This window comes from Aquarana catesbeiana, linkage group LG08, assembly GCF_042186555.1.
Source record: "Aquarana catesbeiana isolate 2022-GZ linkage group LG08, ASM4218655v1, whole genome shotgun sequence".
Lineage (NCBI taxonomy): Eukaryota > Metazoa > Chordata > Amphibia > Anura > Ranidae > Aquarana > Aquarana catesbeiana.
Window position 1 is genome coordinate 68,936,792 of NC_133331.1, and position 15,639 is coordinate 68,952,430.

Sequence of the window (15,639 nt, forward strand, 5' to 3'; positions counted from 1 at the left end):
GACAAGCACGAAAATTTTTCTCGTACGATACCAGATCATACTATTTCATTTAACCTCTGGAAGACTTACCCCCCTTCATGGCCAGGCCATTTTTTGCCAGATGTGGTGCATTTTGAAAAGTACTGCATGCTGAATCTTTACTGCCGTTTTGAAAACCGCACCAAAAAATGCAGCTTCCCATTGAAATAAATGGAAATCAAGGTAAAAACGCGCCGCAATTTACATTTTTTGGTGCGTTTTTGAGTCACATTGCCAGTGCATGTGATCTCAGCTTGCAGAGTTTGGATTCATTGAATGAGTTTACCAAAAATGGAAATATTGCACAATATACAGCCTCATGCTACATAACTAAACTGCATTTCATGCTGAATAAACTAAAGTATTAATGTATCTTAAATAGAAAACTATCTTTAGATAGATTTTTACTCCAAAAGCATTTTAATAAAATAAGTTTGATAAATATATATATATAAAAAAAAATCAGGTTTAAATAAAAAAAAATATATTTTTTTATTAGTTCTTAAAAATCATCGATTTTTATCCACCCTGGTTGTCCTTGTCCCGCCACTGGTTGCTGTATACTGCAAAGTCAGGGAAGTGTTCCACATTAGAAGCTTTGTGTGCCCTGGATTGAACTACTATACCGTGAACATCACGAGGCATCCTATGTCAGTGGCAGCTGCAGCCATTGTATAGCAGATGGCATACTTGCATGGCAGATGCCAGTCGCCGCCCCTGTATGTGTGCCAGGGTTAGATTTCCATTGGAGACGCTGATATAAACTTATTGTAAATATATTATACAAAACTGGGTGTGGTGCCATCCAAAAGAAGAAGTGGTTTATGGCATACTGGTTTCTTTTTTCTTTTGATGATGCCAGTCAGTATGAGGTGCTGGAGAAGAAGAAAAAACATCTTCAGCTTGGTTCCCAACCATAACGGCCTCTGCATTATCCAACACACGGCACTTTGTGGGGTAAGCAAATGCAAAAAATTAGATTGTAGCTCTAACTACTCCACAATAATTATAATACAAAGTAATTTAAAAGGAAGGTTGGGTACATTGTGGTGTCATTAGCTGAGAACACGGCAGCAACGCACAGCTTCTGCGGGTGCAGCTTGGTACACCGTAACACACATGCCATGCCTTGTTTTGTGCTGCATTATTAGTGTAGGGACTCTTTTGTCTATTGCCATGCATTTTGGTAATGCAATAGATCACAATGGCTTAAAGAGGTTCTAAAGCGTCAAGGTTTTTTAACTTCATACATTCTATGCATGAAGGTAAAAAACCTCCTCTGTGCAGCAGCATCCCAGCCCCCTGAATACTCACCTGAGCTGCATCTCGATCCAGTGATGTGCACAAGAGCCTTGGCTCTCCGGGAACTCTCCCTCTCCATTGGCTAGGAAAGCAGTGGCAGCCATTGGCTCCCACTGCTGTCAATCACAGCCAGTGAGCCAATGAGGAAAGAGAGGGGGTTAGGCCAAACTGCAGCTCTGTGTGTGCATGGACACACAGAGCCACGGCTCGCGAACAAGCCTGCTTGTGTGCCCCCCCCCGTTGCAGGCTGCTTGCTGTGGGGGCACTCAGCAGGAGGGAAGGGCCAGGAGCACCAGTGAGGGGCCAGAGAAAAGGAGGATACAGGATGCTCTGTGCAAAACCAACTGTACAGAGCAGGTAAGTAGAACATGTTTGTTATTTAAAAAAAAAAAAAGCCTTTAGAATCACTTTAACTGGCTCCTGACCAGCCGCCGCAGATATAATGCGGCAGGCTGGCTCCCCTGGGCGAGCCGTCGTAGCTTTAAGTAGGCTGCTTTAAGAGCACTAGGGGGCACGCGCGATGACGGAGCCAATGCGTGTGCCCGGCAGTCGCAATGTTCGTCGGGTGCCCGCGATCACTCCTGAGAGAGACAGAACGAAGGTCTATCAACGTAAATAGACAGATCTCCGTTATGTCAGGGGTAAGGAGGCTGATCAGTTGTTCCTAATGCTTAGGAACAATGATCCATCTCTTTCCCAGGCAGTCCCATCCCACCACAGATAGAAACACTCCCTAGGTAACACACTTAACCCCTTGATCACCCCCTAGTGTTAACCCCTTCCCTGTCAGTGACATATATACAGTAATCAGTGTTTTTTTTTAGCTCTGATCGCTGTATAAATGTCAGTGGTCCCAAAAAAGTGTCAAAAGTGTCCAATCTGTCCACCACAATGTCGCAGTCCCGATAAAAATCGCAGATCACCGCCATTACTAGTAAAAAAAAAAAAGTAATAATAAAAATGCCATAAATATATCCCCTATTTTGTAGACGCTATAACTTTTGCGCAAACCAATAAATATACACTTTTTGCAATTTTTTTTTTACCAAAAATATGTAGAAGAATATATATTGGCCTAAACTGAGGAAGAATGTTTTTTTTTTTTTAAATTGGCATATTTATTATAGCAAAAAGTAAAAAATGTTTTTTTTTTTCAAAATTGTCGCTTTGTTTTGTTTATAGCGCAAAAAATAAAAACCGCAGAGGTGATCAAATACAACCAAAAGAAAGCTCTATTTGTGGGGAAACAAGGATGCCAATTTTGTTTGGGTACAATGTCCCATGTCAGTTAAAGTAACACAGTTCCGTATTGCAAAAATGGTCTGGTCATTAAGGGGGCAAAACTTCTGGGGCTTAAAGGGGTTGTAAACCCTTGTGTTTTTTCACCTTAATGCAGCCTATGCATTAAGGTGAAAAAACACCTGGCAATGACCGGCCCCCCAACCCCCCCCGTTTTACTTACCTGAGCCCTGGTATTTCCCACGGAGAGGATGCGCTATCCCTCTACCCGGGGTACTCGGCTCTTGATTGGATAAATTGATAGCAGCGCAGCCATTGGTTCCCGCTGCTGTCAATCAAATCCAATGATACGGGCGCCGGGGCCCATCATACATTCGGACGCCGAATGATGGACTCAGAAGTGCCCCCACAAGGTAACACCCCTGGGATAGCGCTTCTCCTAGGGGGTTATCTGATGCGGGGAGGAGCCGCGAGAGCCGCCAAGAGACCCCAGAAATCGGTGTTTGGGGCCACTCTGTGCAAAACGAACTGCACAGTGAAGGTAAGTATGACATGTTTGTTATTTTAAAAAAAAATGAAGCTTTACAATCACTTTAAGTGGTTAAAGAGGGCCTTAAGATTATTATCCAAAGACAATCAATTATATATATCTATTGATATTCTGTTTCAAATGCCACTTTATGCATTGACATACATCTTTAGACCCAGTCTGTCTAGAAAGTATAATCACCTGATGACTTGCCACCATCCACAGGCAGCTTAACTCTTCAATAAGACACAGAAGTTGAATCCAACTCAATTTTACACAATGCACAGAAACTAAACAGTGTGAATGAGCCCAGAGTGTTAAACTCCTTCAGCATCCCTGAATATCTGTCGTGCCCATTATGAAGGGTTCCCACCATGTATGCATAGAGTTCCTAGGTCTGTAGGCCTGCTGTGCCCATTATGAGGGGTTCCCACCATCTCTGCACAGAGTTCCCACGTCCGTAGGCCTGCAGTGCCCTTTATGAGGGGCTCCCACCTTCTCTGCATATAGTTCCTGGGCCTAGAGAATGGCTGTGTCTATTATGAGGGGCTCCCACCATCCCTTCACTGATATCCCAGGACTGTATGTAGGCAGGTTGAAATGTGTGTGTCTTCACCTAAGGTGCTTTATTAGTATATATTTTTTTCAGGTTTGCCTGGGAAGTGACAGCCCATGAATCTATTTCCCATGCTATGAGTACTGAATTGATTCTACCTGCACTTCACGCCAAGGTAAATTATTCATTTATTCCTCTAGTATCAATGAATTGGTCCCTGTATTATATATTCCAAAAAGGGACACCCCTATTTTATATATTATTTTCCTGTTTTTTATGTCTCCTTCTGCAAACACTGGCTGGGCATTTCACCAATGGGACGCTCTTCATACATATGAAATCTGTATTTCTTCATTTTCAAGCTACATTTCAACTCTGGGCAATCCGGGGTAAGGTCCATGTCTCTCCCTTATATCTATAAGTATTGATTAGTACTTTATAATGGATATGAAACCCACTATGTTGAAATCTTTGCATACTTAATTTATGCCAATAAGAATGTTTTCTATCAATATGTTTTTTTTGTTGCTTTTTTTGCATTTATCAACATGAGCATTCATTCCAATCTTTTTGTTGTCTTTAGCATTTAAAACATCACACCGGAATCTCCTGAGGAAGCTCTGCTGAGCGAAACATGGTGAGTGGTGATGTCTATTAACTATGCCTTTGTACAGAACAATTGACTTTTGATATGGATTAAATACTGTTCTTATGTTTTTTATCTTTGTAATAAAATTCATTTTATATATAGTATTAGTGAGCCTTTCAGTCTCTTTACCCAACATCTTTAAAGTCCCGAGGTTTGTGACCTCCCTGTCCCCCCCTTTTTTTAATCTTTTGTATATTGGGAAGTGGTGTTTATTTTGATTGTTTCCGTCTTATCTTTCTTGAAATGTGTAGTTAGTCAAGCTGCTAGCCCAGGCTGAGGAAGTGGTTAAAACATTTTTGGTTCTGCTTTCCCAGGCTTTTGGTTTTGGCGGCCCCACCTGTGATATAACAGAGGGGGGCCACTAGGACAGGGGGCAAAGGTAGAGAGATGAGAATCAGAGTGAAGCATGTAGTGCCGAGAGTATGGAGACCTACCTGTAAGTGCTAAGATGGCGCTGAAGATACTGGGAGTCAAGGACAGCAGCCAAGTCATGGACAATGGGAGGAGAGGTAGTGGCGCTTAATGAGACGTACATGATTATGGCTCAGACAACCCGTAAGTAATGGGTCCTAAGTATGAGTATTAGATGGCTCCTATGTACATGTAGTCCATCATCAGTCCATATGAAAACAAGTGTGGAAAATAAGACAGAAAGTCCTTGGCTGAAATGCTCCAAGTCTACAACATAGTGGCTGCCAGCTGGGATAAGTGAGAAGCAACTCTATGGGTAAGATACAAATAAGACAGCAGTGCCATCAAAGTGCAGTATGAACAGTAAAAAAATCATTAAATCGATATGTAAACAACTCACAAAGGTCAGATGTAAACACGCTTCTATGGCATAATGTATGGGATAAGGCTCCTCCTTGCTCGTATTAATCCATATTGCTGTGTAGTACACTCTGAGAGCATACAAACAAATGGCCCCTACCCCCAACTATAACTGGTCTTTGCAGCAAGGAGCACATGGAAAGGCAACACATGTCAAACAAAACCAGCTCAACTTACCGACTAGCCTGCAACCAACCAAATCATTTTGTCTAACAGTATGCGTTAAAAACAGGGGTTTCGTTTGCAAATACATGCGTAAGCTACAGATCCCCGTCAAGGCACCCCCAATATTTTCTGCAGTCCTAACTCAAAATTTTGAGAGCCTCCACAGTGGAAGCACATGCATTATAATAGATAGGGTGAGGGAAGGTGACCCTGGAGGGAGCCCCCCTTCCGTAAAGACACAGGGGCACACTGGACACCTGGTTCAGTTACTTACAGGCTGGTTGGTAAGCTGAGCTGGAAATTTCTTTGGTCTGGTTTTACATGCATTGCCCTACCATGTACTCCTTGCTGCAAAGGCCAGTTATGGGGGGGGGGGCAGTGGCCATTTGTTTTTACTGTTGAAATACTGGTGAGGGGATGCACTGGACACCTTTTCTGCCATGGTGCTATGTGCTGGGTGTCTAGTGTGCCCCTGTGCCTTTTGTGGCAGGGTGGGCTCTCTGGAGGTTCATCTGCCCTCTGCCTATTCATTATAATGCATGTGTTTCTACTATGGAGGCTCTCAAAATGTAGAGTTAGGACTGCAGATAATCCTGGGGTGCCGTGAAGTGGTTCTGTAGCTTACGCATGTATTTGCAAATGTGTGCAAACTAAACCCCTGGTTTTAACACATACTGTTAAGCAGGATAATTCGGTTGGTTGCAGGCTGGTCGGTAAGTTGAGCTGGGAATTTCTTTGGTTTTGTTTTACACTCTGAGAGCGTAACCACGCTGGTGGTATTTAGGACTCCCCAGCAAGCAGAGATGCCCTGACAGCTAGAATGTCCAGTCCAGAAGGTCAGGCAGGGGGCGTGACAGGCGCACGTTTGGAGCATGCATGCTCCTTCCTTAGGCCAAATAGAGGCCATAGCAAGTCTGGTCTTTTATGGGCAGAGAAGCTGGCAGGCAACAAATGTCAGCATTCTAGCGCCGCTGTTCGAGGTAACACAGTATCACATTATAAAGGAGCAGAGGTCAGCCATGGTAGCTTGTGACACATAAATAAGTACTGGGAAATCTAATAACAAAAGACATCATGGAACAGTCTTAGTCCGTAGAGTTTCAGTATTAAGTTGGCCCACCCTTTGCAGCTATAACAACTCCTCTGGAAAGGCTGTCCACAAGGTTTAGGAGTGTGTCTATGGGAATTATCCAGGCTCATATATCACCATCTCACATGTGTGCAATCCCAGCTGCTCTTTGTGCGCACAGTCCACCCCCGCTGGACTATGACTGGCAGAGCGTGGGGCGCCCCATCACCTGATCAGCGGGCCGTTTGCGTGTGACGCCCATTCCCTTTAGGACCTGAATGCCGGCATTCTAAGAAAAAAGATACATAATGTAGCAAAATTATATATATTTTTTTATTGATTGACAGGATAATCATTTACTAATCTCTCGTGTTGTGATTACAGTAATAAGCGGCTTCCAACTGAAAATCGTTTGATTTTCTACTTTACTTTAACACGCGCGTGAGTTAAACAAACACATGAATGGCTGCTCTGAAAAATACCGTATTACCAACACCATAGAGCGTGAATGATTGCTAGAAAAGGAAATGTTTCTATTTTTATTTTTTGTACATCATTTTTAAAGGATCAGGCCACCCAAAGATGAGATTTGGGTTATAGGTGGGCGGAGTCATCTTCTGGCTTCTTATGTATCTTGAACTCCCTGATGTAATTCCTGGCTCTGCTCTTGTCAACCGGGGGGGTTTCAGGGGTTCCTGTCCACCTTTATGCATGCATCCCATCTCCCCCTGTTAAATTATCTATAATATAAAATAAATATATACTCAGTAGGGATGGTGGGAGCCCCTCATAATGGGCACAGCAGGGGTACAAACCCAGGAACTCAGCACAGGGATGGTGGGAAACTGCTATTCTGCTCCTTGACAGTGAGGTGTGAAGTTGCTGGTTCCTTAGCTCCTGTGCTTCCAGAGACCAGGGGCTGAAGTTGCTTCTCTGCCCCAGGAGGGATGGTAGATTCTGGGAAAGACCCTGGCAGGGGCCCTCTGGATAGGCCTGTGGAAGATACTGGGCCTGGCCCAATGAGTCCCTGTCTGCCTTTAGACAGAGGATTGTTGGTAAGCTGAAACGGATTGAGAAAGAAGAGGAGAAATTGTTGATTTTGATGGCTGAATTTAGGAAGAAAAAACAGATTTGTGCCAAACTATACAGCAAGAAGAGACCGGCTCTGAGGCCTGAGTTGAAGGACTTGGAACAAGCTGTGAAGAAGCAGAAAGAATTGGTGAGCTCTTTGAAGGAGAATAGTTGAGTATTTAAAGAAAAATATAGAAATGAGGAACGATTCAACCGAATGAGAAGAGGAGCCGCTTCCTGCATGGAAAGTGACCAACTCAGTGAGGAGATGCAGGTACCGACAGAGTCAGCAGAGAGTGAGAAAGTGGGCCTGGAGGATAAGCCCAACTCTTCAACACCTCAGACACACGCTGAGCCCACAATGGCGGAGGCCTCTGTCTCCCTCCCTCTGCAGCAGCAATATGGAACATCTGAGCAGGAGGTTGAGGGCAGTACTGGCATGCTGGAATCCCCTCAGGGTGCGGATTCCCTAGATGATGATGAGAAGATGGACACTGTTCCTCACCCTGTGAAACAGAGACCTGTAACGAGAGCAAGATTCACCATGAAGTCTGCAGCAGCTGGGGGGAAGTCTGATCCCACCATCAGTTGTGACATCGCAAAGGTAACAACACAGCAAACAGGTACAGTGTGTGTGCAAGATGGTGAGGTGGACTTTATTAATGAGAATGAGCTTGCTGAGGGTTGTACTGCTGAAAACAATGCTTTAGATGAAACTGGTGAGAGTAATTGTCAGCTTCTGGGGGAACTGCAGCGAGGAGCTCCATGGACAATACAATGACTTTGTCTGGACCAGAGAATGGTGGAGGAGATGCTGGGTGCAGTAGTACTACAACTCTCCAGGAGTCTGCCGTAATTAAGACTGTGATTGAACCCAGGAGAGAAGCTGAGTGTTCAGAGCAGGGTGAGAGGGCGGGTCCTGCCACTGCTAATCAGAAGACTGCTATCCCAGCTGATTCAGACTCTCTGCCAGCTAGTTTCAATGTGTCTAAGGACAAGACTGCAAATGCTGGTGGTGTAAGAAAAACTTATGCTGTTGTTGCTGCTACAGGATCTGGGAAGGGGCAGCAAGGAAGGAATATGAAAATGTTTTATCTTCCTCCCTGTTTAAAAGGAGGAATGTCGTTCAATTAAAATGGGAGTGATGGATAAAATTTTGCAGATGGGGTTCAGGCCTGCAGATATCTTCGCACTGATCAGTCCGGCAGGTTTCTATGAGTACGATTTGTCCTTTATCCGTCCGGAGTCTTTGGACATATTTTGGGAGAAATATGAGCAAGTGTGTAGGGCCCCGCTGGACTGGAAAGGTCTCATCCCAAAGCTTATATCACGCCAGCCACTCATTAAAATGGTGAAAGTTCTTGTCTGCAATGAGTCCATACCACAAGGGGATTTATCTGTATAGTTGAGGAGTTATGGAGATGTCCTGAGCCCTCTAAAGAAGATTTTGGACGATCAGGGAATATGGATGGGGGGGGGTGGTCTGTGCAGTCAAAATTAATAGTAATTGACAATGTTGTCCAGCATCTGCCATCCTCAGCTTTCCTGGGGAGGGACAGACTGACCATCTTCTACCCGGGCCAGCCAAAGCTCTGCAACAAGTGTGGAGATAAAGGGCATCTTGCATCCTCCTGTCCGGTGATGAAGTGCTCTCTGTGTCAGAGTATAGGACATTTGGCAAAGGACTGTAATATTATAAGGTGCAATCTGTGCAATGCGGTGGGGCATCCTTGCAGTCAGTGTCCTGAGGCAATGCACAACAAGCCTGAGCTCATGAGAGAGTTCTTCCGCCTGGACATGGAGGATGCTCAGAGCTCAGCAGCTGGAGTGCCTGTGAGTCCATCTGAGTCTGTGCCAATACCCAATGTGTCTGTGTCTTCCCAGTTGCCCCAGTCCGTGCCAATACCCAATATGTCTGTGTCTTCCCAGTCTGTGCATTTACCTAGTGTGCCAGTGTCTTCCCAGTCTGTAGGTAAGGTTTCAGTTACTGAGAATGTGTCCAATCCTTCTGTGTCTTCTAAAATTGCAGAGGCAGCGAGAGGTGCTGAGGCAGGTGCATCATGTGCAGTGCCAGTCCCCCTCCCCTGATGCTGCAGGGTCTCTGTTAAGGATCGTGGGGTGCAGAGAAGTGGGGAGGATGGTGAAGAGGCTGGCCTGGTGGTGAATAAGGGAAAAGAGAGTGGGGGGGAGGGGACTGAAGGGGAGGATAGGTGTGGGGAGGCTGTTGATTCCGGTTTGTTCAAGGATGATATGGAGTGGTTGGGGGATAAAAGGAGGAGGGGCAAAAGAAAGAAAAAAAAAAAGAGGTACAGTTACCTTAACCACCTCAATACAGGGCACTTACACCCCCTTCCTGCCCAAGCCATTTTTCAGTTTTCAGCGCTGTCGCACTTTGAATGACAATTGCGCGGTCGTGTTACACTGCACCTTAATTAAATTTTTATCATTTTTTCCCCACAAATAGAGCTTTCTTTTGGTGGTATTTGATCACCTCTGCGGTTTTTATTTATTGCGCTATAAACAAAAGAAGAGGGACAATTTTGAAAAAACACAATATTTTTTACTTTTTGCTATAATAAATATCCAATTTTTTTTTTTTTTTAACAAATTTTTTCCTCAGTTTAGGCCGATACGTATTCTTCTACATATTTTTGGTAAAAAAAAATTGCGATAAGCGTATATTGATTGGTTTGCGCAAAAGTTATAGCGTCTACAAAATACGGGATAGATTTATAGCATTTTTATTATTTATTTATTTTTTACTAGTAATGGCGGCGATCTGCAATTTTTATTGTGACTACGATATTGCGGCGGACACATCGGACACTTTTGACACATTTTTGGGACCATTCACATTTATACAGCGATCCGTGCTATAAAATTGCATTGATTACTGTGTAAATGTGACTGGCAGGGGGAAGGGGTTAACACTAGGGGGCGCTCGAGGGGTTAATGTATTACCTAAGGAGGTGATTCTAACTGTGGGGGGAGGGGACTGACTGGGGGAGGTGACCGATCGCTGTCCCTATGTACAAGGGACACGCCATCGGTCTCCTCTCCTCTCTGACAGAACGTGGATCTGTGTTTACATGCACAGATCCACGATCCTGCTCTGTTACCCGGCAATCGCGGGTGCCCGGCGGACATCGCGGCCGCCGGGCACACGCACCGGGTCCCGAGTGACACAGCGGGCGCGCGCGCGCGCCCCCTAGTGGCTCGGGAATGCGAGGACGTCATATGACGTCCTCCCAGAACAATGGAAGCCTCGTCCAGCCGTCATATGACGGTGGGCGGTGGCTTAGTGGTTGAGTCATAAGGTTTTGCCTTTGGCAAATAAGTTTGAAGCCCTGTCAGATGATGATGATGATAAATGGGACTCGTTCAGTACGGTATCCTCTATGGATGATGAGTGCCAGGGTGTAACGAAGCTCGCTGGTTCTCCAGGGAGACGGAATAGTCAGGCTAAGAAACGTCTGCCTCAATTACCCTAATGGCAGTTCCCACTCCATTTTTATAAAAGGCCACATGCATGGTGACGGTGATGTTCCTTAGCCTGGCTCCCCCGTAGGAATTATGTTGTGCGCAATTTGGTTTGCACCATTTATTATATTCTTGTTTTTTTTGTTTTGTATTATCATATTCAATTATTTTGTAAATATGTTTTATTTATTTATTATGGTTTTATTGTATATAAGTTGTTGTTTGTAGGATTTTTCAATAAACAAAATTAACCCCTCATATTGGGCAAATCAGGTGTACAGACCCAGGAACTAAGCACAGGGAGGGTGGGAACCCCTCGTAATGGTGACTATATATATTAAAAAAAGGGCACTCTCCCTGTGAATATTAATACCAATATACATCACCTTAAACTCATATATGTACACAATGATTCAAATGTCCAAAATCATGATTCAAAAAGATGATTCAAAAAGATCAAAACTCAGAAACAAATAAAAATAAAAACAAAAGACAAAAAAAGTCCATCAGTGATGGTGATATTCTCAAATAAATATTAAAGTGCTGCTGTGGCAAGTGCTGTAAATAAAATCTTCCTGTGTGCCCGCTCACTCACCAGCTGCTATGGACTCCCATAACAGAAGTCATATGCACTTTGCAAGTCAACTGAAATGCTGGGATTAGAAGTTCTCCAACCAGGCTTCTACTTTTATAGACCCAGATTCTCCTCATATCTGAGTTGTGATCTTTTTGAATCATGATTTTGGACATTTGAATCATTGTGTACATATTTGAGCTTAATGTGATGTATATTGGTATTAGTATTCACAGGGAGAGCGCCCTATTTTTATATATATTCACGATTTAAAGGCACTACACCTTTGAAGGAGCAGCATTCCTAGTTTATATGAATATATATTAGATATTTGGTTGTCACAATTTGTTACACAGTCACTAATTTATAAAGTTTATTGATGTACTACACCCATTCACGTGGGTATATGTATATATATATATATATATATATATATATATATATATATATATATATATATACACACACACACAGTATCTCACAAAAGTGAGTACACCCCTTACATTTTTGTAAATATTTTACAACACTGAAGAAATGACACTTTGCTACAATGTAAAGTGGTGAGTGTACAGCTTGTATAACAGTGTAAATTTGCTGTGCCCTCAAAATAACTCAACACACAGCCATTAATGTCTAAACCACTGGCAACAAAATTGAGTACACCCCTAAGTGAAAATGTCCAAATTAGGCCCAATTAGCCATTTTCCCTCCTCAATGTCATGTGACTCGTTAGTGTTACAAGGTCTCAGGTGTGAATGGGGAGCAGGTGTGTTAAATTTGGTGTTATCGCTCTCAATCTCTCATACTGGTCACTGGAAGTTCAACATGGCACCTCATGGCAAAGAACTCTCTGAGGATCTGAAAAAAAGAATTGTTGCTCTACATAAAGATGGCCTAGGCTATAAGAAGATTGCCAAGACCCAGAAACTGAGTAGCAGCACGGTGGCCAAGACCATACAGCCGTTTAACAGGAAGGTTCCACTCAGAACAGACCTTGTCATGGTCAACCAAAGGAGTTGAGTACACATGCTCAGCATCATATCCAGAGGTTGTCTTTGGGAAATAGACGTATGAGTGCTGCCAGCATTGCTGCAGAGCTTGAAGGGGTGGGGGGTCAGCCTGTCAGTGCTCAGACCATATGCCGCACACTGCATCAAATTGGTCTGCATGGCTGTTGCCCCAGAAGGAAGCCTCTTCTAAAGATGATGCACAAGAAAGCCTGCAAACAGTTTGCTGAAGACAAGCAGACTAAGGTCATGGATTACTGGAAGCATGTCCTGTGGTCTGATGAGACCAAGATAAACTTATTTGGTTCAGATGGTGTCAAGCGTGTGTGGAGGCAACCAGGTGAGGAGTACAAAGACAAGGGTGTCTTGCCTACAGTCAAGCATGGTGGTGGGAGTGTCATGGTCTGGGCCTGCATGCGTACTGCCAGCACTGGGGAGCTACAGTTCATTGAGGGAACCATGAATGCCAACATGTACTGTGACATACTGAAGCAGAGCATGATCCCCTCCCTTTCGGAGACTGGGCCACAGGGCAGTATTCCAACATGATAACGACCCCAAACACATCTCCAAGATGACCACTGCCTTGCTAAAGAAGTGAGGGTAAAGGTGATGGACTGGCCAAACATGTCTCCAGACCTAAACCCTATTGAGCATCTGTGGGGCATCCTGAAATGGAAGATGAAGGAGCGCAAGGTCTCTAACATCCACCAGCTCCGTGATGTTGTCATGGAGGAGTGGAAGAGGACTCCAGTGGCAACCTGTGAAGCTCTGGTGAACTCCATGCCCAAGAGGGTTAAGGCAGTGCTGGAAAATAATGGAGGACACACAAAATATTGACACTTTGGGCCCAATTTGGACATTTTCATTGTCATTAATGGCTGTGTGTTGAGTTATTTTGAGGGGACAGCAAATTTACACTGTTATACAAGCTGTACACTCACTACTTTACATTGTAAGAAAGTGTAATTTCTTCATTGTTGTCACATGAAAAGATATAACAAAATATTTATAAATATGCGAGGGATATACTCACTTTTGTGAGATATATGTATATATACACACACACACACACACACACACACATATATTTTTTTTAGTTAACCCCTCATAATGGGCACAGTGGGTGGGTCTGTACAATGGGTGTACAGACTTGGGAACTCAGCACAGAGATGGCAGAAACCCCTCATAATGGGCACAGCAGGTGTACAGACCTGGGAACTCAGCACAGGGATGGTGGGAACCCCTCATACACCAATTATTTATAACATTATGACCACTGACCAGGTAACTGAATAACATTGATTACGTTGTTACAATGGCATCTAAAAGTTGGTGGAATAAATTAGGCAATAGGCAGCAAGTGAACATGTTGTCCCTAAAGTTGATGTATTGAAAGCAGAAAAAATAGACATCGCAGTTTGTTGTGTATGGGGGCTATGAAGCCACAGACTGGTCAGGGTGACCATGCTGACCCTGTCTACAGCCAAAAGTGCCTACAATGGGCATGTGAACATCAGAATTGGACCACGGAACAATGGAAGGAGGTGGCCTGGTCTGATGAATCACGTTTTCTTTTACATTATGTGTATGAATGGGTGCGTCCTGGGGACGAGATGGCACCAGGATGCACTATATGGGAAGAAGGCAAGCCGGCAGAGGCAGCGTGATGTTTAGGTCAATGTTCTGCTGGGAAATCTTGGGTCCTGCCATTCATATGGATGTTACTTTGACATGTACCACTTACCTAAACACTATCCCTGACTAAGTACACCTCTTCACGTTCCCTGATGACAGCGGTCTCTTTCAGCAGGATAATGCGCCCTGACACACTAAATTAAAGTGTTAACTTGGCCTCCAAATTCTCCAGATCTCAATTCAAATCCAAGTGCTGTCAAAAGCTTGTAGGCTTCACCTCTGTAACATCTCTAAAATTTGCCCCTTTTTAATTAATGAAACCACCAAGCTCCTTATCCACTCACTTGTTATCTCTCGCTTTGACTATTGCAACTCCCTTCTCAAAGGCCTACCTCTCCATAGGCTATACCCTCTTCAGTCTATCATGAGACTTATCTACCTTACCAACCGCTCAGTGTCTGCCAACCCTCTCCTCCAATTCCTACACTGGCTTCCCATTGACCAGCATAATAAATTCAAAATACTAACTACAACATACACAGCAATCCACAACTCTGCCCCCAGCTAAATCACCAACCTTGTCTCCAAATATCACTCAATCCGTCCGCTCTGCTCCTCTCAAGACCTCCAGCTCTCTAGCTCCCTTATCTCCTCCTCCCATGCTTATCTCCAGGACTTCTCCAGAGCCTATCCCATCCTCTGGAACTCTCTACCTCAATTTGTCCAGCTTACTCCGGCTCCTTCTCTGGCTGCCTTTAGAAGATCCCTGAAAACTCATCTCTTCAGGGACACCTATCTCTTCTCCAACTAACTGAACTTGTATCTCTTCCATCAGCTCATCCCTTGCAGTTATACCCTTTTGTACCACTTTTCCCACCCTATTAGATTGTAAGCTCTTGAGGCGATTCAGTTCGCATTTGCAGCGCTATACAAATCATTCATTCATTCATTCATTCATTCTTGTGAGCAGGGCCCTCTTAGCCCTCTTGTATGTTATTGTACTGTATTGTCTCCCTTTAAATTGTAAAGCGCTACACAAACTGATGGTGCTATATAAAACCTGTATAATAATTATAATAATCTGTGGGATGTGCTGAAAAATCAAGTCTGATCCATGGAGGCCCCACCTTGCAGCACACAGGGCTTAAAGGATCTACTACTGATAGCTTGGTGCCAGATACCACTGCATACCTTCAGAGGTCTAGTGGCGCCATGCCGAGATGAGTCAGGACTGTTTTGGCAGCAAAAGGGGGACCTACCCAATATTAGGTGGGTGGTCATAAAGTTATGGCTAATCAGTGTAAGGGGCACAGCAGATTGACAGACCCAGGAACTGCACAGGGCTGGTGGGCACACCTAATAATGGGGACAGCAAGTGTGCAACCCCAAGAATGTAGCTCAGGGATGGTTGAAGCCCGTCATGATGGGCACAGAAGGTGTACTGACCCGAGCCATAGCTCAGGGATGGTGGGAACCTTTCAAAATGGGCTCAACAGGTGTACAGACCCAGG

The 15,639-nt window shown here is 44.2% G+C and overlaps 1 long non-coding RNA gene across 1 annotated transcript in view; it reads left to right on the plus strand.

Annotated features, from left to right (window-relative positions):
• The first annotated feature begins 727 nt into the window (after positions 1-727).
• Positions 728-15,639, plus strand: part of LOC141105807 (uncharacterized) — a 103,730-nt gene continuing 88,818 nt past the window's right edge. Inside the window, exons 1-4 of the long non-coding RNA XR_012235653.1 lie at positions 728-975; positions 3,738-3,819; positions 4,007-4,033; positions 4,228-4,281. This is a non-coding gene — a long non-coding RNA (uncharacterized lncRNA). The remainder of the gene's footprint in view (positions 976-3,737; positions 3,820-4,006; positions 4,034-4,227; positions 4,282-15,639) is intronic.